Source organism: Macaca mulatta, chromosome 14, assembly GCF_049350105.2.
Source record: "Macaca mulatta isolate MMU2019108-1 chromosome 14, T2T-MMU8v2.0, whole genome shotgun sequence".
Lineage (NCBI taxonomy): Eukaryota > Metazoa > Chordata > Mammalia > Primates > Cercopithecidae > Macaca > Macaca mulatta.
The window spans coordinates 13,105,440-13,121,656 of record NC_133419.1 but is presented as its reverse complement, the minus strand read 5'-3'; positions in this window follow the sequence as shown (position 1 = coordinate 13,121,656).

Below are 16,217 nucleotides of genomic sequence, written 5' to 3'. Positions count from 1 at the left end.
CTTCCCTCCTGTCCCCTCTCCCTTTCTTGCCTTACCCTTCCTGTTCCTCCGCTCACTACCCGGACTCTACTACCTAATTTTCAACTCCTTCCCCTACCCCTAAACCTTCCTCCCCGTGCCTCCCCTGCAGCTGTTTCTCCCTAACTCTCCCCTCTCCTCCCTCCACCTTGACCCTTCCTCCCCCTCCCCTTGTTCACACTGCGACCCTCCCTGCTCCACTTCGCTGCCCCTCCGCCTCCCTTTCCTCCTCCCCGTTTGTTGCCCCTTCCTGTTGTCCCCTCTCCTTATGACTCCCGGCCTGCCCTGGGGTGGGTTGGGGGCTCCTTCTGCCCCAGTTACCCTGCTGCCCCTGCTGTCTTCTCCACCTCCTCCCTGTTCCCCTCACCCCCACTGCCTCCACTCCCCTCCCAGTCCCCTGCAGCCCTCCCACCAGGCTCAGCTTGAGAAACTCTGGGCTCCCCTCGCTTCCCCTTTCACTGGCCCTATCCGCAGTCGCCTGCCTGCATCACATGGCGCAACTGGGTGTTTAGGAGAAGTGAAAGCCTGGGTCACAGGGCTCCTGCCCTGTCAGCTTTCTAAAAAGCTCCCTCCTCCTCTACCTCTGCCTGCTACCCCAGACCGCCTCTGCTGGCCTCCCTAGAGCCAGGAGGAATTTTTTCTTTCAGTTTCATTTCTCGCCAGGATCCCACTTTTGCTTTATCCTCTTCCAATCAAACTCCAAGGCGCCACGAGTACAAGGAAGTGGAAAGGCTGCCTGCATCATTTGGTCACACTCAGTCACTTCACAGATGCAGAGACTGAGACCCAGTGGGGCTAGGGCAGGAAGGTGGAGAAAGACTGGTTCCTGGTGACTGAACTAGGGGTGAAGCCCTGCCCGGGCTCCTGAGTGGCGGGGAAATTCACAGTGCAATTCGGATTGCGCAGAGGCTGCTGTAAGGAAGGAAGTGGGGACACTTTCCACAAGCCTGCGGGCCATAGAGCACCACAAGTGAGTCGGGATTGAGAGGGACACTGACCTCAGACTAAATCAGAGTCAGCCTCAGCACTCCTAAGAACCAGCCCCACCCTGACCTAGGAGCCCAGGGGGATCTGGCCTCTGCTCTCCTCTGACCTCATCTCAGCCCCATGTTCACTCGAGTCCAGCCAGCTGGCCTCCCAGGTTTCCCTCCCATGCTAAGCTCCTCCCTGCCTCAGGACCTTTGTCTTTGCTGACCCCTCTGCCATAACTGCTCCCCTCCAGATCCTTGCATGGCTGGCTGCTTCTCTTTATTGAGGTTTTAGCAGATATGTCTCCTTTGTAGGGACCTTCCCTGATTTTCCCATCTAAGTAGTTGCCCACTGGATTCTCAGCATCCTCCATCACATTGTCTTGTTTTAATGTCTTCAGAGCACATACTGCTTGTTCAGTTACCACTAGTAGAATAGGCCCTCCATCAGATCAGAGACGTTTTCTAACTTTTCACTGTTTTATTCTCAATGGCTGCCCAGTACTTGGCAAACAGTAGGTGCTCAATAAGTATTGGCTGAATCAATGAATAGAAAGAGTGTCCCAAGGCAAAATTCGTACGAATAATATCAGGAAGGCTAAAAGCTAAATAAACTGAGTCTCACAAAAGCTATAGATACCAGCAAAAAAAAAAAAAAAAAAAAAAAGCGCTATAGGTACTAGCAAAAAAGTGAGGGTTTTTTGTTGTTGTTGTTTGTTTGTTTTGAGACGAAGTCTTGCTCTGTTGCCCAGGCTGCAGTGCAGTGGCACAATCTTGGCTCACTGCAACCCCTGCTTCCCGAGTTCAAGCGATTCTCCTGCCTCAGCCTCCTGAGTAACTGGGATTACAAGTGCATGCCATCATGCCCGGCTAATTTTTGTATTTTCAGTAGAGATGGGATTTCACCACATTGGTCAGGCTGGTTTCTAATCCCTGACCTCGTGATCTACCCACTTTGGCCTCCCAAAGTCCTGGGATTACAGGCGTGAGCCACCGTAAGTTTTTAACATGTTAGAGAAGCCAGGCCGAGAGGATGGTGAGAAAACAGAGCTCTCCACCCCAGGTCTTCCTTCAGTTGCTGTGGTCAGGACCACGTGCTCTCCTGAGGTGGGCAGAGCCTGGAGGTGAGAAGAGGAGGCTTCAGTGGAGCTGCACCACCCCTCGACTTGGAGGAAGCTTAGGTCACCAGCTGTGACGGTATGGTGACGAAGTTCGGATCACATCAGATCCAGTTCCTTCCTCTCTTGGCAAGATCGCTAGGCTGGCAGATGAGCTCAGACTCAGCCCAGAGAGCTGAGTCTTACCCAGACAGCTGAGAGAGTGCTGGCCTGCTGCCAGTGATGTTCAGGGGGTGGTAGATGAAGGGAAAGGCTTCTAAAAGCAGTGTGGCCTGCAGAGAAAAACTCAGGAGAGGAAAGCAGCGGAGAAAAGAGGAGTACAGCGTCTTTTTTTTTTTTCTCTGAGACAGAGTCACGCTCTGTCGGCCAGCCTGAAGTGCAGTGGCATGATCTCAGCTCGCTGCAACCTCTGCCTCCCAGGCTCAAGCAGTTCTCCTGCCTCAGCCTCCTGAGTAGCTGAAATTACAGGCATGTGCCACCACACCTAGCTAATTTTTGTATTTTTTAGTAGATACGGGGTTTCACCATGTTGGCCATGCTGGTCTTGAATGCCTGACCTCAGATAATCCGCCCGCTTCTGCCTCCCAAAGTGCTGGGATTACAGGGTGAGCTACTGCACCCTGCCCAGCGTCTTTCTTACTGCCCAGCCTCCATCTCCAAGGTACAAGGGGGCCAGGGCCTGGGCTAGTTCACTGGAGAAAGTCCCAGGGACATGTTTAGCTGGGGAGAAGGTAGGGGTGACTTGCCTCTTGCAGATAGGGGAAGTAATGTTCCAAAAGTAGACATGACTGTCACCCATGGCACGAGTCACCACACTGATGATCAGTGGGAGGGAGCTGGAGAGCAGAATCTTAGAACTGAGGAGCCCCAGAGCTGGTGGGCCATGGCCGTGACCCACAGACCTATGTAGTTTGGCTCTGATAGTGTTTAGTCACGTGATGTTGAGTTTTTATTGTAGCCTTTGTTATTGTTTCTCTCTCTCTTTTTTTTTTTTTTTTGAAATGGAGTCTCACTCTGTCACCCAGACTGGAGGCTAGAATGCAGTGGGGTGAGCTCGGCTCACTGCAACCTCCGCATCCTGGGTCCAGGTGATTCTCGTGCCTCAGACTCCCAAGTAGCTGGGACTACAGGTGCCTGCCACCACGCCCAGCTAATTTTTGTAATTTTAGTAGAGACGGGGTTTCGCCATGGTGGCCAGGCTGGTCTCAAACTCCTGACCTCAAGTGATCCACCTACCTCGGCCTCCCAGAGTGCTGGGATTACAGTCATGAGCCACTGTGCCCAGCCATATTGTTTTTTAATTTAATAACATTTTTGAAGTTTTAGTTATCTCCTTAAAAATTCAGAAGTATTGGCCGGGCGTGGTGGTTTATGCCTGTAATTCCAGCACTTTGGGAGGCCGAGGCGGGTGGATCGCCTGGGGTCAGGAATTCGAGACCAGCCTGACCAACATGGAGAAACCCCATCTCTTCTAAAAATACAAAATGAGCCGAGCATGGTGGCGCATGTCTGCAATCCTAGCTACTCGGGAGGCTGAGGCAAGAGAATCGCTTGAACCCAGGAAGCGGAGGTTGCAGTGAGCTGAGATTGCGCCATTGCTCTCCAGCCTGGGCGACAAGAGCGAAACTCTATCTCAAAAAAAATAAAAAATAAAATAAAAATAAATCAGAAGTATTGGCATGAAGATCCAGACTTTTGGCCACTCCTGAAATTGCAGAGGGTCTGGCATCTCTGGGCCTGCATGCCCACTGAGAGCCAAGGGCAGCAATGCTGTCTGGTGTAGTGGCATGCTGAGGTGCCCCTGCAGATGCCTTGGTTGGAGGCTGGTGAAAATGAGCCTTTTTACCTGTGCATCTAACACAGCTATTGTTGAGTGTGAAAAGCACAGGTGCTGCATCATTAGTGAGCATTCTTAGATCACAATGAGGATGTTAGGTGAAGTGGCTTCTCGAGTCTCCTAGATTCTCCTGATGGCACTCTGCCAGGGCAGGGTGAGCGACGTCGGATTTTAGGAAGTTCAAAAGTAGGACTTGACTAACCTCTGAGGCCCCCAGCTCTACCTTTTAAAACCCAGCACGATTACTTTATGTGGTTGAAAAAAATGAAGCAATGAAACTTTGATCCAACTTTCACTTTCCAGGTACAATGTCTTAGTAATGCCCTGGCACCATCCTGCTACACTGCCCATAGGTTTTATAGTCACAGGTGAGCATCAAATACGCACAGCCTCATCAAGACTCTGCAAGGAGGACCGAGAGGTGGCCCCTGCATTTGAGGCAAGGTTATCCCCCAGATCTAGCCAAGGTCTGCCTCACACCTGCAGAACAATTTGGATTTCTCTTATACCTGGCCAACATACTCTCTACACCTATAAGGTGATTCTGGGCTTGACAATAGGTGGAATTTAAAAATTGAGCCACCTGGATAAAAGCATAACAGCCACAGAATGAGGAGAGGTAAAGCAGAGGGAAGGACAGTGACAGAATGAGGAATTTTTGGACTGCTATGCAGGCATTCATCCACAGCAGCTTCTTGTGCTGCAGTGGCCAATCTCAACATCCTGCTCACGCCAGGGTGGTCAGTCCCAGCATGCCCCAGTGTGTAGCAGGTGCACCAGGAATTGCAGGTAACCTACCACTGAATTGTCCACACATCGTTCCCATTTCCGATGGAGACACGTGGCTGCCCGTGGAATATCATTTACTTGTGGTGCAGCAGGACAAGGTTGAGAACTGCTGTTTGGCTCCATGCCCATGACTACCAGGACAGCTAGGTGCCTTGAAAGGAGCTGGACAAAGCAGACACCTTTCCAAGCCTATGGGGCCAGAATGAATCAGCAGGACATTCCCAAGGCCACAGCTGAGGATGAGACATAGACTGTGGACTGGCCTGTGGAAGGCCATGGCCCCCAGTGGGGAGGACGACAGTAGAGGATGCATCCTCATATTGTCTTCCCTGTCCCTTAGCATCTGGGAGGAGTGAGGCCATCCACAGACTGAGATCTGGAGGGGGAGGTAACATTTTGCCGAAGATAGCTTTTTCTTCTTATATCATTTTATTAAGTGTTCATTCTCACCAACCTTTTAGAAAACTGACTGTGGTCATGCCTGCCCCCTGTTGCAGATATCCCCAAGGGTCCTGCCCCTAAGTTCCACTGATGTTGCCTGGCAACTGTCGTTTGTGTCCACCCATCTCTCTCTCATCCCCACAACACTGCCCTGTTTGGGCAGCCAGCATTCCCTTCCTGGACCACTGCAGTAAGACCTTTCGGTTCACATTCAGCACTGAAGCCAGCGTGCTTAAAACCCTGCAAGGGCACCCTCCTGGTTCTGGATTTTCCGGGACAAAGTCTCAACATCTTTGTCCAACTTTGCAGGCCCTTCAGGATTAACCTCTTCCAGACCAACTCCTAAGTTCCTCTCTGACCGCTGTCTCTCCGTGTCTCCTGCTCCCACCCTGCCTTCAGCCACAGTCAGCTTCCAGCTGCCTTTCATCTGGAACTTGGCACAAGTTGCTCCTCCAGCCTAGAACTTTCCATGACTCATGCATACTGATCCCTCAGGACTTGACCCAGATGTCACCTCTTCTGAGTAGTCTCCCCTGATTTCTCAAGGCTGGGATCCTGTGTTAGTCTGTTCTTGCATGGCTATAAAGAAATGCCTGAGGCTGAGTAATTATAAAGAAAAGAGGTGCTGGGCGTGGTGGCTCATGCCTGTGATCTCAGCATTTTGGGAAGCCGAAGCGGGTAGATCATGAGGTCAGGAGTTCACAGCCAGCCTGGCCAACATAGTGAAACTCCATCTCTACTAAAAATACAAAAACTAGCCGGGTGTGGTGACGGGTACCTGTAATCCCACCTACTCAGGAGGCTGAGGCAGGAGAATTGCTTGAATCTGGGAGGTGGAGGTAAGAGTGAGTCAAGATTGTGCTACTGTGCTCCAGCCTGGGAGACAGAGCAAGACTCTGTTTAAAAAAAAAGAAGAAGAAGAAAAAGAAAAAAAGATTTAATTGGCTCATGGTTCTGCAGGCTGCACAAGAAGTATAGTGCCAGCATCTGCTTTTGGTGAGGCCTCAGGAAGCTTGTAATCATGATGGAAGGCAAAGGAGGGGAGCCAGCATGTCACATGGCAAGAAAGAGAGCAAGAGAGATAAGGGGGGGTGGGCCCAGAGTCTTTCAAACAACCAGATCTCCCACAGACTAACAGGGCAAGAACTCCCTGTTACCATAAGGGATGGGGATGGTGATAAGCCATTCATAAAGATCTGCCACAATGGTCCAGTCACCTCCTGTCAGACCCGCCTCCAAAACTGGGGATTACATTTCAGCATGAGATTAGGAGGGACAAACATCCAGACTGTCTCAGTTCTCCCTTATCATCCCTCGTGGCAACTCATGTCACACGGGCCTGCTTACTTCCCTGTTTCTCCCATTGGACTAGTGACTTTTTGAGGACAGGGCTCTTGTTTTCTGCCTCTCTGTTTCCTGGCACCATGCCTGGTACGTAGAGGTCACATGGTCTCCAAGGGAATACTCTGGAGTTAGGTCACCAGAGGAAGGACCCTGGCTTGACCTCTTAAGAGCTGTGTGATCTTCAGCAATTACTTAACTTCTTCAGTTTCTTTATCTGAGAAATGGAGGAGAAAAATTATACTTAACTTAGAGGGGTTTTGTTGAGTATCAAAAAGAGATAACCCAGCATGGTGGCTGGCATAGAGTAAAGGCTCAAGAAATGTCTGTACCTGCCAGGCGTGGTGGCTCATGCCTATAATCCCAGAGCTTTGGGAGACCAGGGTGGGAGGATCGCTTGAGCCCAGGAGATTGAGATCAGCCTGGGCAACGTGGCAAAACTCCATCTCAGGCCTGGTATGGTGGCTCATGCCTGCAAACCCAGCACTTTGGGAGGCCGGGGAGGGTGGATCATCTGAGGTCAGGAGTTCGAGATCGGTCTGACCAATATGGTGAAACCCCTTCTCTACTAAATACAAAAATTAGCTGGGAGTCGTGGTGTGCGCCTGTAATCCCAGCTATTCAGGAGGCTGAGACAGGAGAATCGCTTGAACTCAGGAGGCGGAGGTTGCAATGAGCTGAGACGCGCCGCTGCACTCCAGCCTGGGCGACAGAACAAGATTCCATCTCAAAAAATAAGATAAAATAAAAAATCCATCTCTACAAAAAATTTAAAAATTAGCCGGGCAGGAGGCTGAGATGGGGGGATCGCTTGAGCCTGGGTGGTCAAGGTTGCATTGAGCCATGATTGTGCCATTGCATTTCAGCCTGGGTGACAAAGCAAGACCCTGGAGGCAGAGAGAGAGAGAGAGGAAATAACTGCACCATTATTAATTAATAAATAAATTGAGAATGCTCACGATGTGCTGAGTGCTGTTCAAGGTGCTGAGGACACAAGTGAATGAAACAGACAAAAATCTCTGCCCTTGTGGCTATGGGAAAGAGAAAACAAGCAAATAAGTATAGGATAGAATAGATTTAATGTCACATGTAATAAAGGTGATCATGAAAAAGAGTTAGAGACAGGGATGACAGCAGTTGCTTTTCAGATAGAATATACTATAATGCTAATTTACTGTAAGTCAGGATTTCTCAACATCGACACCATTGGCACTCTGGACTAGATACTTCTTTGCTGTGGGGAGCTGTCCTGTGAACTGCAGGGTGTTCAACAGTGTTCCTGGCCTCTATTCACAGATGCTTGCTGCATTCCATCCCCCATAGTTGTGACAACCGAAAAATGTCTTAGACATTACCAAACATCCCCTGGGGGCAAAGTTATTCCTGTCTGAAAGCTGCTGCTGCAAATAAATGTCTGCTGAATGGTGCCTCTCCCACAAAAGTGTATGTCCACATCCTAATCCCTGAAACCTGTGAATATTACTTCGTAGGGTGAAATATTTGCTTAAAGATCTAGAAGAAGGGAGCTTATTCTTGATTATTGGGATGGACCCTAACAGCTGTCAGAAATGCCCTATGAAGTGACACAAGAGGTTTGGGAAAAAATTAAAATATCAAGTGACAGAACAAGAGAAAGGCAGAGTGAGATTGGACAGACCCTCACAGAAGAGAGGCCACAAGCCAAGAGATGCCAAGGAACTCCCAGTGCCACCAGGAGGTAAAAGAGGCCAGGAACAGATTCTCCCCTAGTGACTCTTGAGGGAAGGCAGCCCTGTTAGCACCTTCATTTCAGACTTCCAGCCTCCAGAACTGTGAGGGAAGACATTTCTGATGTTTTAAACCACCGTGTTTGTCGTAATTTGTTACAGCAGCCTAGAAAACGATATAGAAGGGATGCATCATCAATGCGGGTGGTTTCACCATCAAGAGCTGTCATCCAAGATTCCCATGGGGTGTGGGGGCACCAAGGGGAAACTTCCCTTTTGCCCTCTGAAGGTTCACTGAAAAATCTCGGAGAAGAGGCAGATAAATTGGAGAAAAGGCATACAGACGTATTTAATGTGTATACACGGAAGCCTACAGAGTGAAGACCCAAAGAGACAAGGAAACTTGTCCACTTTGATGCTTAGGTTCCACAAAGTATGGACAGCCGTGTAGGTACAGAATTGAACAAAAAGGGTATGATCTAATGCTCTATTGACTGAGCTATCCAGGCTCCCTAAGGGTATGATCTAATGCTAACGGACTGAGTGGGGAAACCCAGCAAGCCTGTCTGTCTAGATTCTTCTTGGCCTCTCTGTGCTGCATTCCTTCCTTCTGGGTGTATGACGGGGTTCTCTCTGCAATGGGAGTCTTACGACCTACATACAATCAAACAAGGCCTGTCTGGCTAGATTCTTCTAGGTATTCTGGGTTCTAGATTCTTCTTGGTATCCCGGGTTCTAGATTCTTCTTGGCCTCTCTGTGCTGCATTCCTTCCTTCTGGGTGTAGGACGGGGCTGTCTCTGGAATGGGAGTCTTACGACCTACATACAGTCAAACAAAGCCAAACCAAGACAATTTCTTGATGGCCAGGTTTTATACAGAAAGGTGGAGGGAAACTTAGAGTACAGTAATATAATTAGGCTTCATGGATGACTTTGGGGGAAAAGGGTTCTGTTTCTATGATCTGCCTTGGGGAAGAGGGATTCCAGTTTCTATGGCGAATCTTAGGGGAGAATAGGACTGAGAGACAGGAGGGCAGAAGGTTAGAGAAAAGCAGTTGCTTCTGAGGCTACTGTGGAGGACTTTATTTGGGGTATCGTTTTCTAAGCCCCAACAGGGAATTTAGGAAAGAGCCATTGACATGGATGTATTCTATGTGCAGATCACATGAAGCTAGAAGCGTTAGTCCATTTGGACAATGGATTCTGGACCACTGACAGGGGACCTCTATATGAATGAAGTGGACAGATCTGAATTATCAGGTCCCCCTCTTGGGAACCTAAGACCCAACTGGAAAGGGCCAGAACGATGTGGCTTAGCAGCATCAAGACAAAAAAATAGCCTTGGGATTTTTTCAACAACAGTAAGTTCAGGAAGAGTCAACCTTTAGGCCACCCTAGGCTACAGCATGATAGTGGTTGTCAAGGTAATGCGACTATAGGTGACTTTTTTTCTTTTCCTAATTTTCCAGAGTTCCTCTAATGTAGTTCGGAGGCTTTGATTGTTATATAAAGGTTAAATTTGGTATCAGGGACCTCACTCTGCTAGACCCCAGGCTGATTAGTTCCTTCCCAGACTGTTGGGTTCAGTGGACACCACACGTCAATGGAAACTGATCAGGCACCTTGGAATCCTATACATAAGGGGGAACATACAGCTGGGCTGCCCCTTGAAGAGAGCATACGTGTCTCAGGTAAAGCTTAGGAGAAGAACTAGGTCGGATGTTCAAGATGCTAAGTTTCAGCTCTGAGCACCATAGTTCTTCTTGCCCTTCTCAAAATGAGGTTCGTGAACCCCTAAGGATCCCTGAAACCCTTTCAGTGGTCCATGAGTTTAAAATTATTTGCATATAAACTTAAAGATACAATTTGCCTTTTTCACTGACATCATTTGCCTGGAGCAAAAGCAATGATGAGTAAAACCACTTGTGCCTTCCCATGAATCAAAGCCTTGGCACCAGGCTGGGCGCGGTGGCTCATGCCTGTAATCCCAACACTTTGGGAGGCTGTGGCAGGCGGATCACTTGAGGCCAGGAGTTCGAGATCAGTCTGGCCAACATGGCTAAACCCTAAAAATACAAAAATTAGCCAGGCATGGTGGCACGTGACTGCAGTCCCAGCTTCTCAGAAGGCTGAGGCAGGAGAATCATTAAAACCTGGGAGGTGGAGGTTTCAGTGAGCCAAGATCAAGCCACTGCACTCCAGACTGGGCTACAGAGTGACACTTTGCCAAAAAAAAAAAAAAAAAAAGCAGTGGCACCAAGCTGCAGTAGTAGGTGTTGGATTTTTTCATACTCATGCATCCAGAGGATGCGTTCTTTTACTTAAGAATGTCCTCAATGAAGCAGTTAAAATTATTAATATTATTAAAGCACAATCTTTATTCTATGTGACAAATGAGAAGTAAGCAAAAATCACGCCTGCTGAATACTACAGTATGAAGGTTGCTCTGGGAAAAAAAAAGCACTTGTGCTATTTTTGGATTTGCCAGTTGAACTAGAATATTTCCCCCCGGAACACCATTTTTACTTGAAACTATGGTTATTCAGACTTAAAAGTTTGACTGACAATTGTTTGAAAATGAACACAGTGAGCCTGTCACTTGAAAGACAATGACAGTATTTGTTGCCAGTGATGAAATCAGAGCTTTTAAGTAAAAATTCAAATGTTAGAAAACCTGTGTCATGATCTTGACATCTTCCCAATACTCAAAAGTTTTCTGATGGGATCAGAGATGATATCGATGAATGTGATTTTCGATACTGTGTAAGGAAATATTTCAACATGTTATTACAAAATCATGCCTGGATAAGAGATCCATTCAAAGTACAAGATAGAACTATGCACTTTAAAAATGGACTGTAGAGCAGTATATTCTACAATGACTGAGGCATGTTATTACAAAATCATACATGGATAAGAAATCCATTCAAAGAACAAGATAGAGCAATAGACTTTAAAAATATATGAAAGGTCATTGATATGATTTCAGATTTCATATTGGAGCTAACCTTTAGAAACTATCACTTGTGAACTTTTCTTGTAGTATCAGAGAAGAATATCTACAATTATTTTTAAAAGCTTATTAAAATGCTCCTCCTTTTATCTACTCCATATTGTGATATCAGATTTTTTCCCATATACTTCAACCTAAATAACGTATCTCCACAAATTAAATGAAGAAGCAGATATGAAAATCCAGGTGGGTTCCACAAAGCTGGATGTTCAAGACATTTTCAAAAATATAAAATAATCATATCCCAATAATTTTTTTTTTTGAGACGGAGTCTCGTTCTGTCATGCAGGCTAGAATGGTTGACATCTGGCTCCATCTTGGCTCACTGCAACCTCCACAGCCTCGGTTCAAGCCTTTCTTCTGCCTCAGCCTCCCAAGTAGGTGAGATTACAGGTACCCACCACCACACCTGGCTAATTTTTGTATTTTTAGTAGGGACAGGGTTTCACTATGTTGGTCAGGCTGGTCTTGAACTCCTGACCTCAGGTGATCTGTTCCCCTCGACCTTCCAAAGTGCTGGGATTACAAGAGTGAGTCACCATGCCTGGCCCCCAATACTTTTGTGGGGCTTGAGATATATAGTAATTTTTCACAGAAAGTGTTATTTATATTGACATGTAATGAGTTTGTTGTTTATATTTTAAAATGTATTAAATTGTATTAAATAAATATTTAAAATATCTTAGTTTATTGTTTAAACATTTTTTATTTTTAATTTTTGTGGGTACATAGTAGGCATGTGTATGTATATATATATATGTTTATGGAGTACATTAGATTTTTTTTTGAGACAGTCTCACTGTCACCCAGGCTGGAGTGCAGTGGCACTATCTCAGCTCACTGCAACCTCCGCCTCCCAGGTTCAAGTGATTCTTCTGCCTCAGCCTCCAACGTAGCTGGAATTATAGGTGTGCACTACCACACCTGGCTAATTTTTTTGTGTTTTTAGTAGAGATGGTTATGTTGGTCAGGCTTGTCTCGAACCCCTGAGCTCAGGCAATCCACCCGCCTCGGCCTCCCAAAGTGCTGGGATGACAGGTGTGAGCCCCCACGCCCGGCCCCATATTTCTCTTTTAACTCACATCTATGGCTTTGAGAAAGCTCCTTCTGATAGAATTGGAAAACTTCAGACCTGGTTCACAAATGGGGTGGCACAAGAGGTTGTTACTAACCAGAAATGGACAGAAGCTATAGTCTCACTCAGAGGTGGCTCTGAAGGACAATGGTAAAGGGAAATACTGGCAGTGGGCAGAGATGGGATAGTAACTTTGTTCATTCACTGTACATGGAAACGAGTAGAGATATGGATATCCATGGACTCCTGGGCAGAGGCCTGGAAGGAACAAGACTGGAAAATCCGAGGCAAGGATATCTGGGGTAGAGGCATGTGGATGGACACGATGTATGTTAACGCCCAGTAGAGAAGCTCTACCACAGGGAGGCCTATGACTCTCAAGAGGACATTAGCCAGTTTCTCTCCATTTGCCACATCAGTGCTGGTGCAATGGGTGGTGGGAATGGAGACCACGTATGAGCAGACAGTTACAAGAACCATTTCAGAAGTCTGAGATGGAGTACTAGTTGTCCATAGTGTGGTCAACTCAATGAGACATCCTTTTATTGACTTTCCTTCTTTTCCTATTTCTCTTCTCTTTATTCCTCAACCTGTTCCCTCGGATCACATTCACAAATAACCTGTCGCCAAAAAGCCCTTGTTCTAGGCTCCATTTGAGGGGGAAGAGGCTAAGCTAAGCTATACTCATTTACAATAGTAACCTCTGTTCAGCACTCCTAGCCTCTCTTAAATGGCTGTTTCTTTTTATCCATATAATCTATTTATTGTGTCTATTGTTTATTATGTTTCTCTCCCACTAAAATGTAAGCTCTGTAAAAACAGGGATATTTGCCTGTTTTGGTCCGCATAGTGTCTCCAGCACCTAGAACACATGATAAAGTTGTGTTGAATGAGTGACTAAGTGATTAGAGTTAATGTATGTACATTTAGATGCTAAATATTTGGAACATGCTAGAAAATCCTGGGCCTCAGGAAACACAAGGTTTGTCTGAAGCTGGTTTGGAAACTGTGGTCAGGACTGAGAAATTTCAGGATTCAAGAGACTAAGGAGTGGGTTTGGCTTGGCCCAGGAGCAGGGCTGGTCCAAAATTTAGAGTCTGATAGAACCAGAGCCTTTCCTGCCCGTGGTGCCATGTTTCAGCCAAAGCCTTTATGTTTGTGCCACAATCCACCCCTGTGGTTAAGAGCCCAGGGTCTTCATCCAAACAGACCTGAGTTCAGAGCCTAGCCCTACTACTTCTTAGTTGTGGGATCCTGAGCAAACTACCTCCGTAACTTCAGTGTCATTATCTGCAAGGCTGTGCTAAGGACACAATGTACTTGGCTGAGTTGTAGTGAGAACTGAGGGTTAAGATTCCATGTACAGTGTCTGGCACAATAGGAAGTGCTCACTAAGTACCCGTCAGCGTTAAACTTTCCCCTGTGCCACATGGTGGGGGTGGCGGCCTTTCAGTTCTAGTTCCTCTCTTCCTTCTGGTGGGAGAGTCGGGCTTCCCTCAATAATGTTGCTTATTCCAATTTGCTGGGCCAAGGTCAGGAGAGAGATACAGTCTGGATGAAAAACTCCTGAGCTCTCCACAGGATGCAGAGCCACTGGGTGTCCCTCGCAAATTGAGTTCACAAGGTCCTGCTCCAAGAGTTCTAAATAAAAATGAGCTCATTGATTTGCACACCCAGCTGGGTGCACTTTTCAGCTTCATTTTTGAAGCTTCAAGTCTGTGAAACATGGGCGGCTTGGGGTGTATCATGTCAATCCAGCCCCAGCAACACCCACATTATGCTGTCTTGCCTCTACTTACCCTGTGCCCTGCCAGGAGCACCCTTCCTTCCACCCTACAGCTGAGCTACCTGCCGAAACCTACTAACCCTTCAGTTTATCCTATTCTCCCTTTCGTCTATTTCCTTTCCTGCCCTCTTTGGCTTTATAGCAGGCTTCTCTCCCCAACAGTTTCCATTTTATTGTTCAGCTAGTTTAACATGCATGTTTAATTGAAAAAGCTCAAACGCTAGTCAATATTTTGCCCTCCCACCAAATAATAGACCTTTCCCGCTGTGATCACTCCTCACCAATTTGTTATTGTTTTATGGTTCTTTAGTTTTATCTCATTTTTTTCTTTTTTCTTTTTCTCTTTCTTTTTTTTTGGGGGGGGCGGGGGGGACAGAGTCTTGCTCTGTCACTCAGACTGGAGTGCAGTGGCGTGGTCTCAGCTCGCTGCAACCACCACCTCCCAGATTCAAGCGATTCTCTTGCCTCAGCCTCCTGAGTAGCTGGGACTACAGGCACGAGCCACCATGCTTGGCTAATTTTTGTATTTTTAGTAGAGACAGGGTTTAGCCATGTTGGCCAAGCTGTTCTCAAACTCATGAGCTCAAGTGATCCAACCACCTCAGCCTCCCAAAGTGCTGGGATTACAGGCATGAGCCACCAAGTTCAGCCTATTTCATTTTTTCTCTAACTCCATAAATTGGACATTTTTGTAATTATTTTATGCAATCAGTGCTTATTTAATCCACTTCTGTGTTTACATATTTCTTTGCTCACCATTCTTACTTGAATCCAAGACCTTTTCTTCTGAGATTATTTTTCTTGTTTTTGAAGAACGTCCTTTAGAATTCCCTTAGGTGAGAGTCTGTTAGCTATAAATGTCTCCAGTTTTCATCTGAAAATGTGTCTTTTAAACCTTATACCTGAAAGATAGTCAGGGTTGACAGTTATTTTTTATTAGTACTTTAAGATGTTGTTCCATTGCCTTCTGGCTTTAATTGTTGGTATTGAGATATTAGCTGCCCATCTACTTCATAGTTCATCCATCTTCCGTCTAGTGATCAGCAGTTTTGCTACCAAAAGTGTTTGGTGTAGATTTCTTTTTATTTATCATGCTTGGGTTGGGGGAGCTTCCAGAATCTGAGGATTGTGTCTTTCATCAATTCTAGAAATTTTCCATTTTCTTCTAGATCTCTAATTAGATATTTAAATCCTTGTTCCTTGTCTATATCTCTTAGCCCTTTCATATTTTCTGTCACTTTGTCCTCCTGTGCTTCATCCTGGGTAAATTCTTCAAATCTATTGTTCACCCCAGTAGTTGTCTCTTCCGCCATATTAATCTGCTGTTTATTTTTATGTATTTATTTATTTATTTATTTGAGACAGAGTCTCACTCTCTCACCCAGGCTGGAGTGCAGCTCTGCCTTCTAGATTCAAGCAATTCTTGTGCCACAGCCTCCCGAGTAGCTGGGATTACAGGCATGTGCCACCCCGCCTGCCTAATTTTTGTATTTTTAGTAGAGATGGGGTTTCACTGTGTTGGCCAGGTTTGTCTTGAACTCCTGGCCTCAAGTCATCGGCCTGCCTCAGCCTCCCAAAGTGCTGGGCCTTAATTTACTGTTTAATCTGTATACTGGGCTTCTATTTTCAAAAATTATGTTCTCACATAACTGCTTGCTTTTTTTCCCTCAATCTTCCTGGTCACTTTTAATAGTCTCTTGTTCCATATCTATACTTTCAATTACCAACTTCTAATTCTTGAAGCATATGAAACATCCTGATTCTACATTATACATACCATAATTCCAACATCTAAGATGTGTTTGAAGGTCTGCATTTTTAGTTTATTGCTTGGTGCCCCTGTCACCTAAAGCACCTCGTGTCCTGTGTTTTACGATTTTTCTGTTTTACAAATATGTGAACTCATGTTCCATGGAAGTTTCTCTGTGGGACTTCTTTGAGTCATGAATATAGGATGAGTTACTCCAGACAGGATTTTCACCATATGTTTCTGCCAAGTGTCTAAGAAGCTATTGTTTACCTCACTTTAAATTCTTATGTAATCTTCTGCTTATTTTTTCTGTGATTGTTTTTGCCACACAGGCACCATGAGTTTCACCTCCAGGTCTATCAGTGGGTAGACTTG